At 45.1% G+C, this 22,564-nt stretch overlaps 1 long non-coding RNA gene across 1 annotated transcript; it reads right to left on the bottom strand.

Moving 5' to 3' along the window:
• Positions 1-18,897: 18,897 nt before the first annotated feature.
• Positions 18,898-19,357, bottom strand: LOC134929242 (uncharacterized). Its single transcript, XR_010178409.1, has 2 exons — positions 19,230-19,357; positions 18,898-19,143 (listed from the first exon to the last, which is right to left on the bottom strand). It is a non-coding gene; the product is annotated as an uncharacterized LOC134929242 (long non-coding RNA).
• Positions 19,358-22,564: the final 3,207 nt, after the last annotated feature.

The raw sequence follows: 22,564 nt of genomic DNA, 5'->3' as shown, positions 1-22,564 counted from the left end.
GTGTCTCCAAAATGTCTATATCTGCTGTATGCTGGTAAAGGAAAATGTAATATATACTATAGTACAGTATCTATTGTAGTTCCCACTAGGGTAAACAAGATCTTTAAATTTGTCTCTGCTAGGTGTTGGAGAGCATATGGGAGACTTGATTCTTTCATTCATCTTTCCTGCCCCAAGCTATCGTTGTTTTGGTTCAAAATTACAGATGTGATTGATTAGGAAGGTAGTGAATATCCCTATTGTTAATGAGCCCTGGTCTCTTCTTTTTGAACTACCATTTGCTGCTTTGGACAATTGTATGAATATCCATGTGATTAAGATTGTCAATACTGAAAGATGTTTAATCACTTCCAACTGGAAACATCCTAAAGCCCCTTTCTTTTGCTTAGTGATTGATAAAATCTGACACCTGGCAGGTATGGAAAAAAATAAATGGCTATCTTAGTAATAGATCTCACACACTTCGGTAGGTTTTGGGTCTGTGTAACCACTTCCAAAATCTCCCCTCCCTCCTTCATAGCTTAAGGAATGTTAGAACTCATTCTAATAACCTATCTTAGTTTATTTCTTTTTGGCATAACCATTGTATTTAACTTGAGAACTTTTGATAATCTGCCCTTTTTATTGTTGCATGGTGCTCCCTTGTTCCCCCCTTCTCTCATTCTCCCCTGTCTACTACTCTTTTTACTACATTCTTATGTTATGGTACTTTTTTAACACATTTTTAAAGGTCTCTTTATCCCTTTTTATGTTTCTCTTTGTTTTTACATTATGTTTAAACTTTCAACATGTTATGCCTTCTGGTATCTTTGTCATTGATTTGTACTCTGTTACTATATGCTGTTGTTAAAGTCATCTCTGGTTCTTAGTTTACTTGTATAACACCTGTATGACTGTTGTTTTTCCTTTTTTTCCCCCTTATGTTTCAATGCAGCTTTTGTTGCATTCAAAATTATAAATAAACTCTTTAAAAAATACACAAATAAACCAAGTAATAGCACTTGTATTTTTTAGACTGAATATTGAAGTTCTTGGATGTTGCCTGTTGCTATTTTTCTTTTATCATGTATCAAGAAAAACATACAAAATAAATAACCATATTGTGATATTGTTTTATGACATTACACAAATAAAATGAATACTCCCACTGTGGGTATGCCATTACTGGAGGGCATATAGCATGGATCCTGAATTACAGGTGTTTTAATTTTCCATATCCTGTATGCTACTCGGTAGAAACAACAAAATTGTTGGAGAGGGCACACACTAGTGTACTATTGTTTAGAAGAACAACTTCAAGTACTAAAAACATCTTTTTTTAGCTGGGACCCTTCATACCACATGAGAGATTCCAGAAATCACAAGGATTTCTAGGTGTTTAGGTGGATCAAAATGCATCGATGAGGCCTACTGTTGCCTACGTTACCTACCGAAGAACTAAAAGTGCCATAATGATCTTATTCAGCTGAGACCCTTCATATCACCCTAAGGAATTCTGAAATCCACAAGGACTTCCTGGTGTTTAGGTGTCCATATAAGATCTGGTAAGCATATCTCTTATCTGTATATTTAGAATCCTGTTTATTGCTTATAGAAGTGTGATTCCTTCTTTCAAGGGTAATTATATTTTATGTATGTTATTCTGAATACATTTTCTTTGAAATAAAAATACAATATTGTGTGCCCTATCCATCTGTTTTTGAATGTTCATACAGATTAGTATAAAGTATATGGAAAATTAAGAGACTTGGGATCCAGGCGACAGGCTCATTACTTGTCAACCTCAAGTCAGGGCATGGGGTTCTGTAGGTGGAATATTCATTTTATTTGTGTATTTTCATATGACAATATCACACTATGTTTGTTTTGTATGCAATTCATGATACATGAGAAAAGAAAAATAGCAGGCTTAATCAAGAACGTCCATCATCCATGTGAAAAAGATAAGAGCTATTATTTGGTTTATGTGTGTGTTTTATATGTTTATCACTTCAGGACGGATTCTAGAAAAAAATGAATCCCAGGGTGTACATTTCCTTTGGCACCCCTGAACCCCCTCCCTGCTGTAGAAGAACATATCTCACTTTGAGCATAACCATACATGTGTCACTCCAGCTTCCCCTCTGTGTCACACGTGTCTCTCTTGTGTCACTCCAGCTCCCCCTCTTTGTCACACCAGTCTCTCTCCTGTGTCACTCCAGCTCAACTTTCCCCTATGTCTGTTCAGTCTCATCTGTCTCTCCAGCTTTTTCTTTGTGTCTCTCCACCTCTCCCCTAATGTCACTCCAACGCTCCCCTGTGTGTTTCCAGCTCTCCGCATGTGTCTATTCAGCTCTCCCCTTGTGTCACTCCTTCTCTCCTCTGTATAACTCCAGCTCTCACCTTTTATACTCCATTTCTCCCCTGTATCTCTCCAGTTCCTCCTATTGTCACTCCAGCTCTCACTTGTATGACTCCAGCTCCCCCCTTATGTCACTCCAGCTCCTCCCTTCTACTTGTGTCTCTCCAGCTCCCCCGTGTGTCACTCCAAATCTCTGCTGAGAAAGGGCACTTCATACCTGCACCCTGCGGATTACTGCAGTGGTGCATGTACTGGACCCCCCTTGTTGTCGGGCCTGGGAGGCAAAACTATGGGCTAACGTGCTCCAGGCAATGGCTCTGTCAGACTGCCGATTCTTCCCATGTACAATATGTTCCAAGATTTAGTTGGTTTAAATGTTGAGCCCCAAATACATTTTTAAATACATTTAATGGTCCAATAGGCTGCACTACATAATGTCTTTGTGTAATTTTGTGCGTATGACAGTACTCACACAGTCTTCTGCATGTCACACTTTTATATGACTCAGAAATGACCAACTGGAGAACAGTGCCCTATGTCATAGTGATAAAATTACTTTAAAAAAAACTGGACCCTGTCCATTTTACTGGGATCACATTGCCAGAGGTTCTAATCGTACTACTTACCCCAGCAAACACAGTTCATGGGGCTAGAATGTACTGCTTTTTGGAGCTTTCTACCCTACTGAGGCACAAGCTCTGTGCTGAACAACGTTTGAATTATTTTTCACTATAGAAGGGGGGCAAACATACATGCTCTCCATTATAGTGCAAATCAGCACAGCCTGTCTACAAATGGGGATAGTTAGGAATATGGTGAGTGGGCTATGTTGTTGGTTTCTATATTTTGCAATTCTTTTCTTTGTATGTAGTTCACTGGCTGTACATATAGATTATGTCATAAGCTGTACAGAGCTCATGATCTTTGCCATACAGAAGGCAGACAGGCACAAAGCAGTTTGCCACTTGCCATTTAAGTCAGTAATGCATACCTAAATAAGAATGCTAACTAATGATATCTTAATGAGACACATGGGTTTTTCATTAGGGGGGTACTCACGGAGTGTTCGCTGCTTAAAATCTAAGCAATCTGACTAGATTGCTTAGATTTTAAGCAGCGATCACTTCGTGTGTACCCCTCACAGCGATAGCGATGCGCAGCCCCACGCATCGCTATCGCTGGTGCTAGATTGGCCTGCATGCAGGCCAATCTAGCAGGTCGCTCACTTCACCCGCTGGGTGAAATGAGCGCCCCCCCCCGTCTCTCCCGGCACGCTCAGCACACATCGTGCTGTGCTGAGTAGGGGAGAGATGTGTGCTGAGCGAACCGCTCAGCACACATCTCTCCCCAAATCGGCCGTGTATATGGGCCTTTAGACTCTGTGCCAATCCATCAAAGTTGTGTTGAAAGAATAGTTAAAGGAGGATACATCTGTATTTTGAGCTATCAAGGAGTTAACAATGGTAAGTGGGGGTACATTTCACCGCTGAATGAAATATTTTAAAGTAAATATTTATTTTTAACGTTTTAATTAATCATTATTATTATTATTATTATTATTATTATTATTATTATTATAATGACAAAATGGCAACATCTTTTGTACCATCTGATTAATTAGCAAAAGGACATTTTGGGACATTACATACATTAGCTTGTAAATTATTTATAATTTACACTGCTTTTCATGAATAGTTGTGTATGAATTGTAGTATATGTTTTAATTGTTACATTAGATGCAAATCACATTTCTGCATTAATGATGCATTCATTTTGGCTCTCTTTTATAAAGATCAAATAACATATTTAGTGAATCTGACACAGTTATGCTATTGTCAAAAGGAAGTTGGAAATGCTACTGGCAGTAGAGCATCTTACATTAAGACAATCAAATATTTGTGAAAAGGTTAAAGTAAAAGGTTAGAATGAATGATTTTTTTCGATTTTGGCCTTTTCTGTGTGCTGCTGGATAAATGACTACAATTAGTGATGCAGCTTCAGCAGCATGCAAAATGACCTTTTACACCTTAGCATAAAGACCATGCATTGGTTTATCGATTTACGCAATTGACAGTTAACCTACTGGTTTGATAGAATTCTAAATAAATAGAAGGTTACTGAAGAAGCTTAGAACCACTTAAGAAGACCACTGCTATCTTTAAACTACTTTATATTTCAATGTGAGAACACATGCTAAAATAAAATATCTGTCAGGGATCATTTCAGTCTTGATTATTGGCCAGAAAATCCATTTATGAAAGATCTCCTCCATTTGCAAACAAGTAATGATGTACTGTATCTGATATAAACAGTTAACACATCCCCTGGAAAAGAGACTTGAAAGAAAACACTATATATATTGTGAACTGAATAAAATAAATATTTAAAAGAACTCTGGGGGTCATTCCGAGTTGTTCGCTCGCAAGCTGCTTTTAGCAGCTTTGCACACGCTAAGCCGCCGCCTACTGGGAGTGAATCTTAACTTATTAAAATTGCGAACGAAAGATTAGCAGAATTGCGAATAGACACTTCTTAGCAGTTTCTGAGTAGCTCCACACTTACTCGGCATCTGCGATCAGTTCAGTGCTTGTCGTTCCTGGTTTGACGTCACAAACACACCCAGCGTTCGCCCAGACACTCCTCCGTTTCTCCAGCCACTCCTGCGTTTTTCCCAGAAACGGTAGCGTTTTTTCACACACACCCATAAAACGGCCAGTTTCCGCCCAGAAACACCCACTTCCTGTCAATCACATTACGATCACCAGAACGAAGAAAAAACCTCGTAATGCCGTGAGTAAAAAACCTAACTGCATAGCAAATTTACTTGGTGCAGTCGCACTGCGGACATTGCGCATGCGCATTAGCGACTAATCGCTCCGTTGCGAAAAAAAATAACGAGCAAACATCTCGGAATGACTACCTCTGTCCACAATACAATCATATTGTCAACATTTCCCTTTTGTTTTATTTGTGGCTATGATGTTGTTTGTAATAACTTGGCAGTTATCACATAACTGTTACTCATACCCCTTTCAGACCGCTAGAGGCGGGTCGCACAAAGTATCCTGACACAGGAGCTCCCAGTGTGCAACCCACCTAAGGCGCTCCACTACCGTTGACTGCAACCCAACATATTTCCAGGTTGGCGACGTCAGCGGTGACGCAGCAGGGGCAGAACTTGGAGATCACATGATCTCCAAGCTCTGCCCGTACACAAAGAGTGAACGGGAAACGGGTCGCATCCTCCCGGCTCCCATTCACACCGCACAGTGAGCCGGGTTGAAGACATGTTTAACCCTGCTCATGACCAGGGTTGAAATACCGGATCCCTCGACCCGGTATTTCAACTCTTGCACCTTTCAGACCGCACATGTACATGGGTTATACCTGTTTGTGTGCCAACAACCCGTGTTCATAGTTGGCGTTCTGAAAGAGGTATAATTTGCAACCGAGTACTGAGGATGAAGTCATTAGTTCTATTCCCAAACCAAGTATTATCTATGTTTTGTTTGGAGCATTGTTATGTTCCTCTCGTTTTTGCATAACTTTAAACAAAAACATACTGGTAGATAAATGACTTATGACAAATAATATATTAACCCTAGCAGTGATGTGCGGTGAGGTGACTGGGGAGGCACACATGTGGATGGGTCTGAATGCTCGGAGCCTGTCTCGCCAAAACTGTCTACTCTCTGTAAATCTCCCCTAACTACAATAAGCTACAGTATCCATTGAGTCTCCTACCTGCATCCCTGTCTTCACTTGCTGCTGCTGACTGAGCTCAGACTGCAGTGTAACCCAAAGCAGAAATAGGAATTGACATTGCAGTTGTCATGGAAACAATTTAGTGTCATTTTGACATCACTGGTATCTCCTTTAAACTTCAGATGACAGTACTGTAGTATGGTCAATCCAGCACTCCCTTAAAGATTTGCATCAATGATCCAATCAGTGAAAGAACAAGGATGACCGTCAGTTGTGGAAACCATCGATGGTCATCCACTGCATAGTTGACAGCCGTCGATGAGTACTTGCCATATTGCCATTGATGGTAACCATCAATGGCAACCACACCAATGGCCATCCCTACCATAGTGCACTTCCTGGTCACATGACACATCCAAGTATCCATCACAAGGCCCGCCCCCTCACAAAGAGACATGCCTCTACTCACTCCCTTTCTGTGCAGCATTACTGCCTGCGGTGTGACTCCGCCCAGCTCTGCAAAGCAGTGTCTGACTGTAGAACTGAGGCAGAGCTGTTGGTGCCTCATCTCTGGTCTTCCTGTAGCTCTAGGGATCTCCACAAAGCTGGTCAATATTAGCTATATAAAGTACTACAATAAACTAAGAAGATGTTTATGTTATAAATATCTTCTTTGTATTATTCTAATCGTTTCTATATAAATATCTCAGGGGTTTGACAGGTAGTATGACTGTAGGCTCTGCCTACCCTGCCTACATGTCCCTGAACCCTGGTGTGTATGTCTGTCCATGTGGAAGTGACTGATTAATATTTTCTGTAAAATAGCTGCGCTATAAGTTTTTACTATATAAATAACTGTTAATAAATAAATAAATTATTTTAAAGTTCTATATCACTTGAATATGCATTCTGCTACAGTGTGACTTTATCTGATCATGGAAATGCGAACTGAAATTAATCCTTTATCTTCTCGCCATTTGAAGACCTTAGCAGCAACCCAGAATTCAATTAAGCTAAAAAAAAATAAAACAGGGTGCAGAACTCTCCATTTACTACATACTACAAATTGTCAGGATGCTGCACCAGCGTTGTTCCTATGACCCATTTCATATAGTCCTCAGCAGGGATTCACAGTTACATAGTATTCAATATGAACACTATTTAACCCAAAGCAGAAATGGGAATTGACATTGCAGTGGTCATGGAAACAATTTAGTGTCATTTTGACATCAATGGTATCTCCTTTAATCTTCAGATGACAGTACTGTAGTATGGTCAATCCTACACTCCCTTAAAGATTTGCATCAATAGATCACTGTTGCTCATTGTTAGCTGATATCAGTTTGATCTATTGTTTTGGAGTTACAGGGAAAAAAATGGTTTAGTTCCTCATGCTCTATCATGCACCTCACAAAGAAAAAACAGAAAAAAAAATGTTAATATAACCCCTTGTCACTGTGTAGGTGGCTTGAGGTGCCTGGGTAATTAGTGAAGCTCCTCACCTCTGCTTTATTAGCCCTGGCTAACTCATTGGTGAGTGGAATAAGTGGCTAGGGGAACCGAGCACATGCAGGTTTTACAGCACAGTTTTTTCAGGTGTGGACTACAGTAGGTAGTTGTCTTGTGGTGTTGTTGTAGTACAACACAAATAATTTTTATTTGAAAAATAGATCTCTTTACTTACTGTACATACTGTACCTTCTCCAATCCAGAACAGTATTGGGGTTACATAACAATAATGAAAGTATGTACAGTGGATGCTCTCCTCCTGCAGGTCACCCTAGATACAGAAGGTAAAGAGAATCACACCTCTAGCAGATTTTCTCCAATATTTAGCTGGAATGACCCTCATGCGTCTCTTTTTATGACTATCTCATCACAGCTTAGCATTATACAGTCTCCCTCTTCTCATAAGGTTGCCTATGTTTTGCTCCCCATCAATTTACAGTCCCAGCAAAATGGAGACTTTTTCCTTACATGATTGCTGCTAGCTTTTGTGGGTAAGGACAATCCCCTCACTTCAAGATTAATCCTGGGCTCTCACCCCTTCATAAAGGGCAAGAGTTCCCTCTCATCACTGGGCTATCACTGCCTCTTACTTTAGCCAACAGCTTCTATAGTGACCCCTCCATACTGACTGCATTTCTCATAGGAGACTCTTCCTTTTATGAGTGTCTTACTGTACCATAAGAGAGCGTCTCCAGAGGCTATCATGGGACAATAGAATCTGTGCAGCCACACTGTTCTTCAGGGAACACCCTTACTCTGGTGTGGGGTTCTATAAACGAGACTCTCCTCCATTGTCCTTACTTTGGGAAACCTTGTGGCATTTTCCTTGACCCTGTTCTCCAAACATTAAGGAAACATACAGTAAGAGCTCCTTCCTCTTCCACCCCACCCCAGCAAAGACTGCCATAACTTCTCTCTCTCATAGGAAACACACAAAAGTTCTTCTCTCTGCCTCCCCTTTATCAGACAGGACAAATCACACAAAACTGTATTCTCTTTAGAGTCCTCTGTATCACACTTTATGCAGTTATAGTATGGCCATACAATGCCAGAGGGGTCTATAAAAACAATGATGCACCACAGCTAGGATGTATAATCCAACATGCTCCAAAATATAAATGATTCCAAAGGAAGGTACTCAGTCCAAATGCAACATAAAGATATTTTCTCTGACGTCCTAGTGGATGCTGGGTACTCCGTAAGGACCATGGGGTATAGACGGGCTCCGCAGGAGACTGGGCACTCTTAAAAGAAAGATTAGGTACTATATCTGGTGTGCACTGGCTCCTCCCTCTATGCCCCTCCTCCAGACCTCAGTTAGTATCTGTGCCCGGCCAGAGCTGGATGCACCCTAGGGGCTCTCCTGAGCTTCCTAGAAAAGAAAGTATTTGTTAGGTTTTTTATTTTCAGTGAGATCTGCTGGCAACAGACTCACTGCTACGTGGGACTGAGGGGAGAGAAGCGAACCTACCTGCTTGCAGCTAGCTTGGGCTTCTAAGGCTACTGGACACCATTAGCTCCAGAGGGATCGAACACAGGCCCAGTCCTCGGTCGTCCGGTCCCGGAGCCGCGCCGCCGTCCCCCTTGCAGAGCCAGAAGAACGAAGAGAAGTTGAAAATCGGCGGCTGAAGACTCCGGTCTTCATTAAGGTAGCGCACAGCACTGCAGCTGTGCGCCATTGCTCCCTTAGCACACCACACACTCCGGTCACTGATGGGTGCAGGGCGCTGGGGGGGGGGGGCGCCCTGGGCAGCAATTAGATTACCTTACTTGGCGAAAAGCACATAATACAGTCTGATAAACTGTATATGTGCATTAACCCCCGCCATTAAAGTACATAAAAGGACAGAAGCCCGCCGCTGAGGGGGCCGGGCCTTCTTCCTCAGCACACCGGCGCCATTTTCTCTTCACAGCTCAGCTGGAAGGAAGCTCCCCAGGCTCTCCCCTGCAGTATCCTGGTACACAAAGGGTAAAAAAGAGAGGGGGGGCACATAAATTTAGGCGCAAAACTGTGTATATAAGCTGCTATAGGGGAAAAATCACTCAGTATAGTGTACATCCCTATATTATATAGCGCTGTGGTGTGTGCTGGCATACTCTCTCTGTCTCTCCAAAGGGCCTGGTGGGGGAACTGTCTTCAAATAGAGCATCCCCTGTGTGTGTGGTGTGTCGGTACGCGTGTTTCGACATGTCTGAGGTAAAAGGCTCCTCTAAGGAGGTGATAGAGCGGATAAGTGTGTGGGAGGGTGTCTCCGTCAACAACGCCGACACCTGTTTTGATATGTGTAAGTGCTGAGGTAAAATTATTGCACAAAAGGTTAGGGAACAGAAAGGAAATCTACCCTGGTCTGTCCCTATGTCACAGAGTCCTTTAGAGTCTCTCTATGCTCACTATCCAAAATAACAAAGTATCGACACAGAGTTTAACTCCACTGTCGACTACGATAATGCAAAGTTACAGCCAAGAGGGCTAAAAGATATTCAATATATGATTATTGGAATAAAAGATGATTTGCATATCACTGATGACTCATCTGTCCCTGACACGAGAGTACACATGTTAAGGGGAAGAATGCTGAGGTAAATTTCCCTCCTCTCATGAGGAAAAAGAGCGGGAATCTCCAGACAAGAGACGGCAGCTTCCCACAAGAGAATTCTCAGGTTGTATCCTTTCCCCACTAGGGCCAGGATGTGTTGAGAATCTTCCCCTTGGGTGTCCTGTTTGCACAGATGGTAGCACTTGCTATTCTCAGGGATCCTGCAGATAGTGTGCACATTCTAGTATACTACCCAGACCGGCGATTGTGTCGGCATGGGTTTATAGCACTGTGGCAGCGTGGACAGGTACCTTATCAGCAGAGATTGAGACCCTAGTATGCATATAAATATTTTAAGATGCTGTCTTAAGTGATAGATATATAATTATAAAGCATGCCCAAAGGGACATGAGTATACTGGGTCCTAGAGACAAAAGCTATGTCGATTTCTGCTTGACGTGTCCTGTAGAATATTCATTGGACAGATGATGCCGACTTAAGAGGCATATGGAAGGCTGAGGATTGTGTGGAGAAAGGTTCTCGGGCCTGGTCTCCACAGCTATAGCTGGTAATTCTGATATTTTGCCTTATATTCCTGCACAGCCTAGGAAAGCACGACATTATAAAATGCAGCTTTTCGAATAAAGAAACAAGAAAGTCTGAGGTGCGTCCTTTCTTGTCAGAGCCGGGGGCAGAGGAAAGAAGCTGTACAACACAGCTAGTCCCCAGGAACAGAAGTCCTCCCCGGCCTCTACAAAAATCCACCGCATGTCGCTGGGACTCCACAGGCGGAGCTAGGCCCAGTGGGGACACGCCTTCGTAAGTTCAGCCACAAGTGGGTTCACTCCCTGTTAGATCCCTGGGCAATAGAAATTGTATCGCAGGGATACAGGCTGGACTGTGAGAAGATGCCCCCTCACCGAGGACCCGGCGGGCTTCCCCCCAAGAGAGGGAGCCAGTGTTAACTGCAATTCGTAAATTGTATCTACAACAGGTGGTGGTCAAGGGTCCCCTCCTTCAACAAGAGGGTGTTATTATTCGACCATGTTATAATCCCGAAACCAGACGGTTCGGTTAGACCTATATTGAATTAAAATTCCTGAACATATACCTGAAAAGGTTCAGGTTCAAGATGGAATCGCTAAGAGCGGTCATTGCAAGCCTGAAATGAATCGGGACATAAGGGATGCATACCTTCGTGTCCCCATTTATCCACCTCATCAGGCGTACCTCAGAATTGCGGTACGGGATTGTCATTACCAATTTCACCAAGGTAATGGCGGATATGATGGTGCTCCTGCGGAAGCAAGGTGTCACTATTATCACATACTTGGATGATCTCCTCATAAAAGCGAGATCAAGAGAGCAGTTGCTGGACAGCGTATCACCTTCTCTGGAAGTGAAACGGCAACACGACTGGATTCTATATATTCCGAAGTCGCAGTTGGTTCCTACAGCTCATCTGCCTCGCCTAGGCATGATCCTAGACACAGACCAGAAGAGGGTTTATCTCCCGATAGAGAGAGCTCAGTAGCTCATGACACTGGTCAGGAATCTATTGAAAACCAAAACAGGTGTCAGTGCATCACTGCACTCGAGTCCTGGGAAGGATGATGGCATCATACGAGGCCATCCCCTTCGGCTGGTTCCATGCAAGGACAATGGAACTTACTGGACAAGTGGTCCGGATCACATCTTCAGATGCATCGGTTAAGCACCCTATCCCCCAGGGCCAGGGTGTCTCTCCTGTGGTGGCTGCGGAGTGCTCACCTTCTCGAGGGCCGCAGATTCGGCATTCAGGACTGGGTCCTGGTGACCACGGATGCAAGCCTCCGAGGGTGGGGGGCAGTTACACAGGGAAGAAAATTCCAAGGTTTGTGGTCAAGCCAACAGACTTGCCTTCACATCAATATCCTGGAACTAAGGGCAATATACAACGCCCTAAGTCAAGCGGAGTTCCTGCTTCGCGACCAACCGGTTCTGATCCAGTCAGACCGCAGGGGCTCATGTAAACCGCCAGGGCGGCACAAGGAGCAGGGTGGCGAGGGTAGAAGCCACCAGAATTCTTCGCTGGGCGGAGAATCAAGTAAGCGCACTGTCAACAGTGTTCATTCCGGGAGTGGACACGACCTCCACCCGGGAAAGTGGTGACTTCATCAGGAAGTCTTCACGCAGTTTTGCAAATTGATGGAAACTGCCTCAGGTGGACTACATGGCGTCCCACCTCAATAAAAAGATAAAAAAGGTTTTACGCTGGGTCAAGGGACTCTCAGGCGATAGCTGTGGTCGCACTAGTAACACCGTGGGTGTTCCAGTCGGTCTATATATTCCCTCCTCTTCCTCTCAGACCCAAGGGCTGAGAATTGTAATAAACGGAGGAGTGTGAACAATATTCTTTGCTCCAGATTGGCCAAGAAGGACTCGGTACCCGGAACTGCAAGAAATGCTCTCAGAGGACCCATGGCCTCTGCCTCTCAGTCAGGACATGTTGCAACAGGGACCCTGTCTGATCCAAGACTTACCGCGGCTGCGTTGGACGGCATGGCGGTTGAACGCCGGATCCTAGCGGAAAAGGGCATTCCGGATGCAGGTATTCCTACGCTGATAAAGGCTAGGAAAGACGTGACAGCAAGACTTTTTCACTGTATATGGCGAAAATAGGTTGCTTGGTGTGTGGCCGGGAAGGCCCTACAGAGGAATTCCAGGGGGGTCGATTCCTGCACTTCCTACAGTCAGGAGTGACTATGGGCCTAAAATTAGGATCCATAAAGGCCAAGATTTCGGCCCTATCCCTTTTTCTCTCAAAAAGAACTGGCTTCACTGCCTGAAGTTCGGACGTTGTTACAGGGGTGCTGCATATTCAGCCCCTTTTGTGCCTCCAGTGGTACCTTGGGATCTTAACGCGTGTTGGATTCCTACAATCCCACTGGTTTGAGCCACTTAAGACCGTGGAGCTAAAATATCTCACGTGGAAAGTGGTCATGCTTTTGGCCTTAGCTTGGACTAGGCGTGTGTCAGAATTGGCGGCTTTGTCATGTAAAAGCCCATATCTGATCTTCCATATGGAAAGGGCAGAATGGAGGACTCGTCCCCAATTTCTCCCTAAGGTGGTATCATCGTTTCATTTGAACCAACCTATTGTGGTGCCTGCGGCTACTAGGGACTTGAAGGATTCCAAGTTGCTGGACGTAGTCCGGGCCCTGAAACTTTATGTTTCCAGGACGGCTAGAGTCAGAAAAACTGACTCGCTATTTATTCTGCATGCACCCAACAAGCTGGGTGCTCCTGCTTAAAAGCAGACTATTGCTCGCTGGATCTGTAGCACGATTCAGCTTGCACATTCTGCGGCTGGACTGCCGCATCCTAAATCAGTAAAAGCCCATTCCACGAGGAAGGTGGGCTCTTCTTGGGCGGCTGCCCGAGGGGTCTCGGCTTTACAACTTTGCCGAGCTGCTACTTGGTCAGGTTCAAACACTTTTGCAAAATTCTACAAGTTTGATACCCTGGCTGAGGAGGACCTTGAGTTTGCTCATTCGGTGCTGCAGAGTCATCCGCACTCTCCCGCCCATTTGGGAGCTTTGGTATAATCCCCATGGTCCTTACGGAGTACCCAGCATCCACTAGGACATCAGAGAAAATAAGAATTTACTCACCGGTAATTCTATTTCTCGTAGTCCGTAGTGGATGCTGGGAGCCCGTCCCAAGTGCGGACTCTCTGCAATACATGTATATAGTTATTGCTTAACTAAAGGGTTATTGTATGAGCCATCTGTTGAGAGAGGCTCAGTTATTGTTCATACTGTTAACTGGGTATAGTTATCACGAGTTGTACGGTGTGATTGGTGTGGCTGGTATGAGTCTTACCCTGGATTCCAAATCCTTTCCTAGTAATGTCAGCTCTTCCGGGCACAGTTTCCCTAACTGAGGTCTGGAGGAGGGGCATAGAGGGAGGAGCCAGTGCACACCAGATATAGTACCTAATCTTTCTTTTAAGAGTGCCCAGTCTCCTGCGGAGCCCGTCTATACCCCATGGTCCTTACGGAGTACCCAGCATCCACTACGGACTACGAGAAATAGAATTACCGGTGAGTAAATTCTTATTTACTTGTGTAGTCCATCTTTGTATAAATGTGACAAACACCAATAAAGTACTAAAGTATGTATAACATCTTTGACCTGGACCTTTACCTGCTTTAGCAATTTGTTGGCAACATGTTGCAGTTGCTTGAAAAATGTCCAGACATGGACTAAAAAAGTAAATCTCTGTATGCTGCATTTGATGGTGATTGCCTTTCTTTGGAAAATAAATATATATATATATATATATATATATATATATATATATATATATACATACACACACACACACACACATCAGGTCACCTGAAATCACTGGAGGAATACTGCTCACTTTCAACAAGGACAGAACCCTCTCTTGGAACTCTCCTTTACCAGTGTGACCAATATATCTGGTGTTCTCATACCTGTTAGAAAGCCATATTCTGAGCACATGTGACAGAGTCTGGAGACGCCAAGGAGAACGTTCTGCCGCCTGCAACATCCTCCTGCATGACCGGTTTGGCAGTGGGTCAGTAATGGTGTGGGGTGGCATTTCTTTGGGGGGGCGCACAGCCCTCCATGTGCTCGCCAGAGGTAGCCTGACTGCCGTTAGGTACCGAGATGAGATTCTCAGACCCCTTGTGAGACCATATGCTGGTGCTGTTGGCCCTGGGTTCCTCCTAATGCAAGACAATGCTAGACCTCATGTGGCTGGAGTGTGTCAGCAGTTCCTGCAAGACGAAGGCATTGATGCTATGGACTGGCCCGCCCATTCCCCAGACCTGAATCCAATTGAGCACATCTGGGACATCATGTCTCGCTCCATCCACCAACGCCACGTTGCACCACTGACTGTCCAGGAGTTGGGGGATGCTTTAGTCCAGGTCTGGGAGGAGATCCCTCAGGAGACCATCCACCACCTCATCAGGAGCATGCCCAGGCATTGTAGGGAGGTCATACAGGCACGTGGAGGCCACACACACTACTAAGCCTCATTTTGACTTGTTTTAAGGACATTACATCAAAGTTGGACCAGCTTGTAGTGTGTTTTTCCACTTTAATTTTGAGTGTGACTCCAAATCCAGACCTCCAAGGGTTAATAAATTTGATTTCCATTGATAATTTTTGTGTGATTTTGTTGTCAGCACATTCAACTATCTAAAGAACAAAGTATTTAATAAGAATATTTCATTCATTCAGATCTAGGATGTGTTATTTTAGTGTTCCCTTTATTTTTTTGAGCAGTATATATATATATATATATATATATATATATATATATATACACACAGATAACATACGTACACGTATATATATTTATATATCATATCATTAAGGTGTGGTGAGGTCATTGGCTGATGGGGCACAGGCAGTATCAGGGTCAGATTTACACACACCTATATAATCACTAGATTGGTATTATGCTGTATATAGACTTTCTGAAAACAGTACATTGAAAAATCTCTCTCTGTGGGATCTCGGAAAGGGAAACCCATGCCTGTCCAATCAGTGTTTAAACATGGATGTGTTTTCAGAAAAGTTATTCCTTGTTGAAACAGATGTTTATAGAATTTTTATGTATTAGATGCTTGTAAACTCTGACATCCTTTATGTCATTCCTAACTCGTCAGCTGTGTTTACAGCTTTGTGAAAGCAATTTATCTTTCATTCATCTACTAGCCAGATTGAAAAGACATAGACAAATCATTCATTTGTAAGGATGAAATAAAAATACGTATTGATTGTATCCTGAATGTAGAAAATAAAGGCCTCTGTAGTGTCTTTCCCTTAGGACCAAAAAGGCTGTGATTTGGGCAGCAGCCTGCAGGCAAAAATGACAAAGTATCAGCTAAGTGCTTTGCAGAAGAGCTCAGGAAAATATGACACTTTTTTTTTTTTTTTACCACATCAAAATACAATGTAGAAATAAAGCTTTCCTTAATGTTACAGAGTATTTACAGTCCAAAACAGTTTGGGTTAAAATGTTAAAAACTGTTCTGCAACATATTTGCCTTATTACATCTAGCTATGAAATTTGGCTTTATGGGGCAAATTCAATTGGGAGCGAGGATTAGCGAGGAAAAAACCTTGGTTACCTTGCACCCAATTTTGGATTACCATGAGTACGCTCCCTGTACCTGTGGTATCTAATAGAAAAAAGTGTTTCCAGGGTTTTCAGCACTGAAAACCCAGCGGCGCTTTAAAATAATAAATAAAAAAATATATAATCACCTGTCCGGAGGTCTCCGTGCCTCCCAGTGGTCTGTCCTCCATCTTCTGACTGGGGGGGGGGAGCTGATGGGAGTTTAAAGGGCTGCTGGGAGTCTCCGGGGCTGCAGGGAGGTGTAAGGGCTGCTGGGAGATGTTTTTCTAACTGGTTCCAGGTGGGGGGAGTCATGCACACTTGTAGAGGATTCACATACACCGGGTCACTCACACACACACACACATACATACTTATACACACAAACACACACTCACGACACTCCACACATACTCACCCTGCTTCAGAGGACCCATCTTCAGATGCTGGAAGCAGAAGACCTCGCCTCGGGGAGTAATTATGACCTAACTAAGCAAATTGGAAACTTCCAATTGCATAAGTAGTCCCCAGGGTGAGGTGCCACTGGGATTTCAGAACAAGTCCCAATGATGTTTCCTAAAATTAAAGGTTTTAGGAAAAATCAGACTGATTTCTATATAAATTACCGCATCCCATTTTCTGTACCACAATTGAATACCAAAACCCTGTGACTGTGCGAAAAACTCTGCACCACAGGGCTTTTTACATTTCCAGATGGTAATTGGATTCCCCCCTAAGTGTTAAATTAGTCTGTAGAAACAGGACAGCACAGTACAAAGGACACACTGGGAGATTCAAATCTAATCAATAGCCCAGAGATGTTTATGCAGAACATTGCAGTGAGACATGACGAAGAATTGAATCTCCACCAAAATGTCTAGAATTGGCTATCATCTTAAAGTTATAAATAATCTAGAGTCATCTAGAGTATACCTCCCAACATAACCCTCTCCAGGAGGGACAAAATGCTCTGTTCCTGGACTTCCCTCTTAATTTATGATTGTCGGCACCTGTTTTGAACAGGATAATGGATAAGAAAGGTGTTTGACCACAGGTGAGGCCAATCATTTTTTAAGCGGAAAGTCCAGGAGCAGAGCATTCTGTCCCTCTTGGAGAGGGTCATGTTGGGTGGTATGCTAGAGGGTTTAATCATTTGAAATGTTTGTGATATGAGGGATTTTTCAGATAGGTATATTTCATTGCCAAGCTCTTTGCTGGGACAGCCTCTTCGATGCTGCTGTCCCAGCACTAGACTTTTGATAGGTACTCTGTAAGTTCATTCCTATTTCTTTTAACAATAAATATCCCCGTAGTGCCATTCATCTTACTCAATTTTGTGGTTTTCAGACAACCTGAAGCTGACCTTCTGTTCATGTGGTTAGGCCTAATTCCTTAAATCAGTGGTTCCCAAACGTGGTCCTCAAGGCACCCCAACAGCCCAAGTTTTAGGGATATCCCAGATTTTGCTAATAATTAAGTCACCTGTGCCAAAGCATGGATATCCTTAAAACCTGGACTGTTGGGGTGCATTTAGGACCGCGTTTGGGAAACACTGCCTTAAAATATCTGCTCCTAAAACATGTACCTCTTTTTTCCAGGGATTTTATACTGAATGGTGGTGCAGATTTCCTGACAAGCTACAGTACATACAGTGTAGATCAGGCATTCCCAACTGCGGTCCTCAAGGTACACCAACAGTGCAGGTTTTAGTGATATCCAGGCTTCAGCACAGATAGTTAAATCAAAATAACTGAAGTAGTAATTAAGTCACCTGTGTTCAAGCCTGGATATCACTAAAATCAGGACTGTTAGTGTGCCTTGAGGACCGTGGTTGGGAAACACTGGTGTAGACTAACAGTGGTAAATGCAGGATATCTGGTGGGGGGTTTCAAATGTTTTATTGTTGTCTGGCCATGAAGTATGCAAAATTAGCCTGTAACAAGCTGTAGTCTGCACCAACCAAAGTGCAGTTTATGGGGGTCATTCCGACCCGATCGCACGCTGCGTGCGATCGGGTCTGAACTCCACATGCACCGCGACCGCATTGTGCAGATGCGTTGCTGCCCGGCAGCGGTAAACCTTACAAAGAATGCGATCGCTGCGGCGATTGCAAGGTGATTGACAGCAAGAAGACATTTCTGGGTGGCAACTGTCCTTTTCCTGGGAGTGCCGTGGAAAATTTAGGCGTGTCCAGGCTTTTGCAGTGCCGGTGTCTGACGTAAATTCCAGGACCTGACAGGCTGAAGTGATTGCAGTGGCTGAGTAAGTTCAGAGCTACTCAGAAACTGCACAAAAACTTTTTGCACAGCTCCCCTGCAATAGCGATCACACACTTGCTAAGCTAGAATACACTCCCACATAGGCGGCGACTATCTGATCGCATGGCTGCAAAAAACTGCTACCGTGCCATCAACTTGGAATGAGGGCCTATGTGTTCAGTACTCTAGACATATGCACACTCAATGATCACAGTAAGCCACTTACCAGATTCTCTCTCTGGTGACACACACACACACACACACACATACTTGTTTTTCTATCCTCATCGGGACATATGTCTGGAACCTTCCTCATGGGGACCTATTCAGGAATACCGGCCTAATGAGGACACCCCACATAACTGATTTATTTTCGGGTTTAATTAGAGATAGAGGAAACGTGTATTCAGCAGCAGATACATTTTATTCAGGAAAGGTTCTTTCTCATTTCAGCAGTAATTCGGTTCTTAATGTAAAACTTAACCGAGAGCCAGTTCCGAGCCTTCAGCGCTTGTCGTTCTGCCCTTAGGCACGCATCACAGTCATTCTTGCCCGGCACCTTGAATGAGCGAATGAACCGAATCATGTGACGTTCAACAGCTTTCACTTCTGCTGGGGTCCACGGATTGCGCTTGGTACCCCTTCTGTCACCTGTGCGGGAGAAGAAAGGTCAGTCACCACGCAACGCCACCACCAGTCATGGACGCATCTCAAATGGAATGGACAGTCACACCCACCTTTAGCTGCACCTCCATCCACCGCCGACACCACGCTGCCAGCTTCTTTTCCCATGTGCCCCATGGGAACCTCAGTATCCTGACTCTCTGGCTCATCCCCAGAGTCATCGCTCACCACCTGGATCGGCTCTGTGGATAGAGAAGGACAGGGAAACCGATCACACCAGCCCACTTAGACAGTCAGTCCCTGGAGCCACACTGTCAAGTGATACCTACCGTTTGGATCAATGGAGATCTCTTCCAGATTGTGGCCCCGGAATTCAGCCATTCTCCCTTGCTCGAGAGCCAGAAACAGCTTGCTCAACTTGGCCAGTTGAAGGGTACCCTCCGGGAGGCGGTAATAATGCCGGTGCACCCGAATATCATGTCCAAGGAAATCAGCAAGCTGATCCATCTCTGTATCGCTCAGGTTGAGGACTCTGGAAAGTGTAGCCACATGCTTCCGTAGGCGGGTGGAAGATAATGCTTCGGGGTGCTTGGCCCCACACTCCCGGGCGTAGAGACGTATGCAGTCGGATCCCCTATAATGGGACATGGCTGTTGGCCTAGCAAACATGTAGATATTGTGTGGGGTCACACCACATTCTGTCCGCTTCTCTATGAGGAGCTCCATCGCTTTCTGCATGCTTGGGGATAGCAGGACAGGGACTTTCCTGCCTCTTTTCCCAGGAATCTCAATACGGGAGAAGTGACGACAGAGTGCCTTCTCCAGCTCTGACAGGGCCTGGGCCACATCACCCTGCAAATCGGCTGTGTGCCGTAAATCGAAGGAGGAGAGCAGCATCTTGGAAACCTCACCTTCTCTCCTGCGGTTGAAGAGAATCAGCTGCGTGAGGGTAACTTTGGCCAACATGGACCACTGCTGTTTGGAAGGGTGGGCGGACAACTCATCGATGTACTCTCGCTGACGGTCAAGGAGGTACAGGTTCAAGCGCTTAACATCATCAGTGAAGGGCAGAAGCAGCGGTGCATTCCATTTTATCTCTCGAAGTGTCTTCAGGGCAGCAGTGGAGATTAGCTCGCTCCACCTCGCCTCATAAATTTTCCGAAAGTTTCGGGCACGCTCCTCTGTCAGGGCACTGCCCTCCATCAGTGCCTGACACTCCACCATAGCTGAAATCTTCTGCAAGCTGTGTCCCACCTTCAGAGCCAACGAGGGTATTTTATATGTATTGGTGCGGTCATCGTAACCGGCCAGGCTCCTCACAGCATGCACCACTTGCAGGAAATTCTGTGGGCAAATGAAATCTTCCATACACCACAACGGTGTGACCTTCATCGCCTTCAGCAGAAGCCGCCCCACCTCTCTGAGCTTCTGACGGATGTAATCATGCTTGCTGACATCAGACCCCAGACGGTTATAGAGGTGCTGACCGAACTGCATAATCCAGCGGTCCCCTTTGATTACCGGTACCACATCATCATAATTCATTCCGCTCAGCAACTTCCAGAGGCCAGTGCCAACATCTTTCGGGAGCGGTGTGGCGTAAGTGAAGAGACCCTGCACCCTGGTTCTTCCAGGTTTGGGGCTGACACTTTTGCGGAGCGGGCACCTCTTCACATGGCGCCACAGGTGCTTCCTGGAGAATAGCCCTTTACATTTTACACAGTGCATGAAATCTTGGGGAGCCGTTGCTTCTTTCGGCTGCTTGCACGGTAGGAGGACTCCGCTGCCCTCGCGGAGAACCCCGACATTATGGGCAAAGTTTCCCCGGGTGCGAATCAGGTCTAGCTGCACTGTCCTTTCCCTGGAGCGCTTCGGAAAGCTGAGTGCCCTTGCAACCTCATGCTCATTGTGGTGGACAGCTTGAACATGTCTCGCAATTTTTGAGAATGGCCTCTCGCACCACAGGCAGAAATTTTTCTTGTTACATGCAATCGAACCATCTGCTTTTCGGGTAAGTACCTGGACCGACACTGCGCGGGCCGGATGGAGACTTGGTTCGGCCTCCGCGGAGCAAGCCCCGGACACTTCCAGAACCTTCCTGCCGTGAAAAGACGTCTCCTCCCCTCCACTATCATCCGAGCTGCTCAACTCTGACGAGTCGGGGAGATAGTCTTCGTCACTGCCGTCGGTTCCGTACATTGCCTCACTGCGACCAGCAGACCCAGCACTTCCGGAGTTTGTGGCGCACACACCGTACCAAGCCCGCGCTTTCTGTCTGACCACGCCCACCGTGAATACAGGGTTCTGGGAATCGAGGGCCCAGGCCCCGGCACGTGCTTCCTATTACACATCCGGAGAGGTGGTTCTTACTAGAGTCACGTGTCGGGCGGCGCGCGCGACACTTTTGCGCCACATGCTCCGATTTTCCCCAGGCTCCTGGAAGCCTGTCCCGGACCGAGAGGTGCCAGTCTCCACTCATCGGCAAGACTTCCACAAATCGTAGTACCGGATTCAGCCCACCAGGGGGCGCTGCGATGGGCAAGGAAGGAAATATCAGACCCGGTTTTCGGGCTCCGCGATTTTTCCGACGAATGCCCTTCTCACCCGAGCTCCGCGGACTTGGGCAACCTTCCCTCTGGATTGAACTGATCTCAGACCCGGTTTTCAGGCTCCGCGATTTTTCCGACGAATGCCCTTCTCACCCGAGCTCCGCGGACTTGGGCAACCTTCCCTCTGGATTGAACTGATCTCAGACCCGGTTTTCGGGCTCCGCAATTTTTCCGACGAATGCCCTTCTCACCCGAGCTCCGCGGACTTGGGCAACCTTCCCTCTGGATTGAACTGATCTCAGACCCGGTTTTTGGGCTCCGCAATTTTTCCGACGAATGCCCTTCTCACCCGAGCTCCGCGGACTTGGCCGAAATAATATAAATAATATATAAGCCCGGCAAATGTAAGCGGGACGCGGGTCCGCGCGCGCAGCGCCCCCTGCTGGCCGCGTTGAAAAAAAAAAATTAATAATAATCCACCGTTGTGAATTTGCGATGTGTCCGCCTGGCGACACGGAGGGCTCTTGGAAAGAGACGGGCTATCCAAAAATGGAAAGGGAAGAGATCAGTAGAGAAACGATAAAACCAAATAAATAAAATAAAAAATAAAATAAAAAAAAATTCTATCTACATCTACTACCTACAGATACGTTACCGTATCTGTAGGTAGTAGATGTAGACAGATTATTTTTTTTTTTTCTTATCATTTCAATTACATTACAGTTAGAAAATGAAATAATGAACGGATGGATGGATGGATGCAACGGACGGACGGACGGACGGAAGGAAGGAAGGAAGGAAGGAAGGAAGGAAGGAAGGAAGGAAGGAAGGAAGGAAGGAAGGAAGGACGGAAGAGAAGAACAGCCCGGGCTCTCGCTGGCTTCCGCAGCCCGGGCACC

The sequence above is a fragment of the Pseudophryne corroboree genome, chromosome 5 (genome assembly GCF_028390025.1).
Source record: "Pseudophryne corroboree isolate aPseCor3 chromosome 5, aPseCor3.hap2, whole genome shotgun sequence".
Lineage (NCBI taxonomy): Eukaryota > Metazoa > Chordata > Amphibia > Anura > Myobatrachidae > Pseudophryne > Pseudophryne corroboree.
Note: the sequence above shows the minus strand (reverse complement) of the source record. Positions and strands in the feature narration are given on the sequence as shown.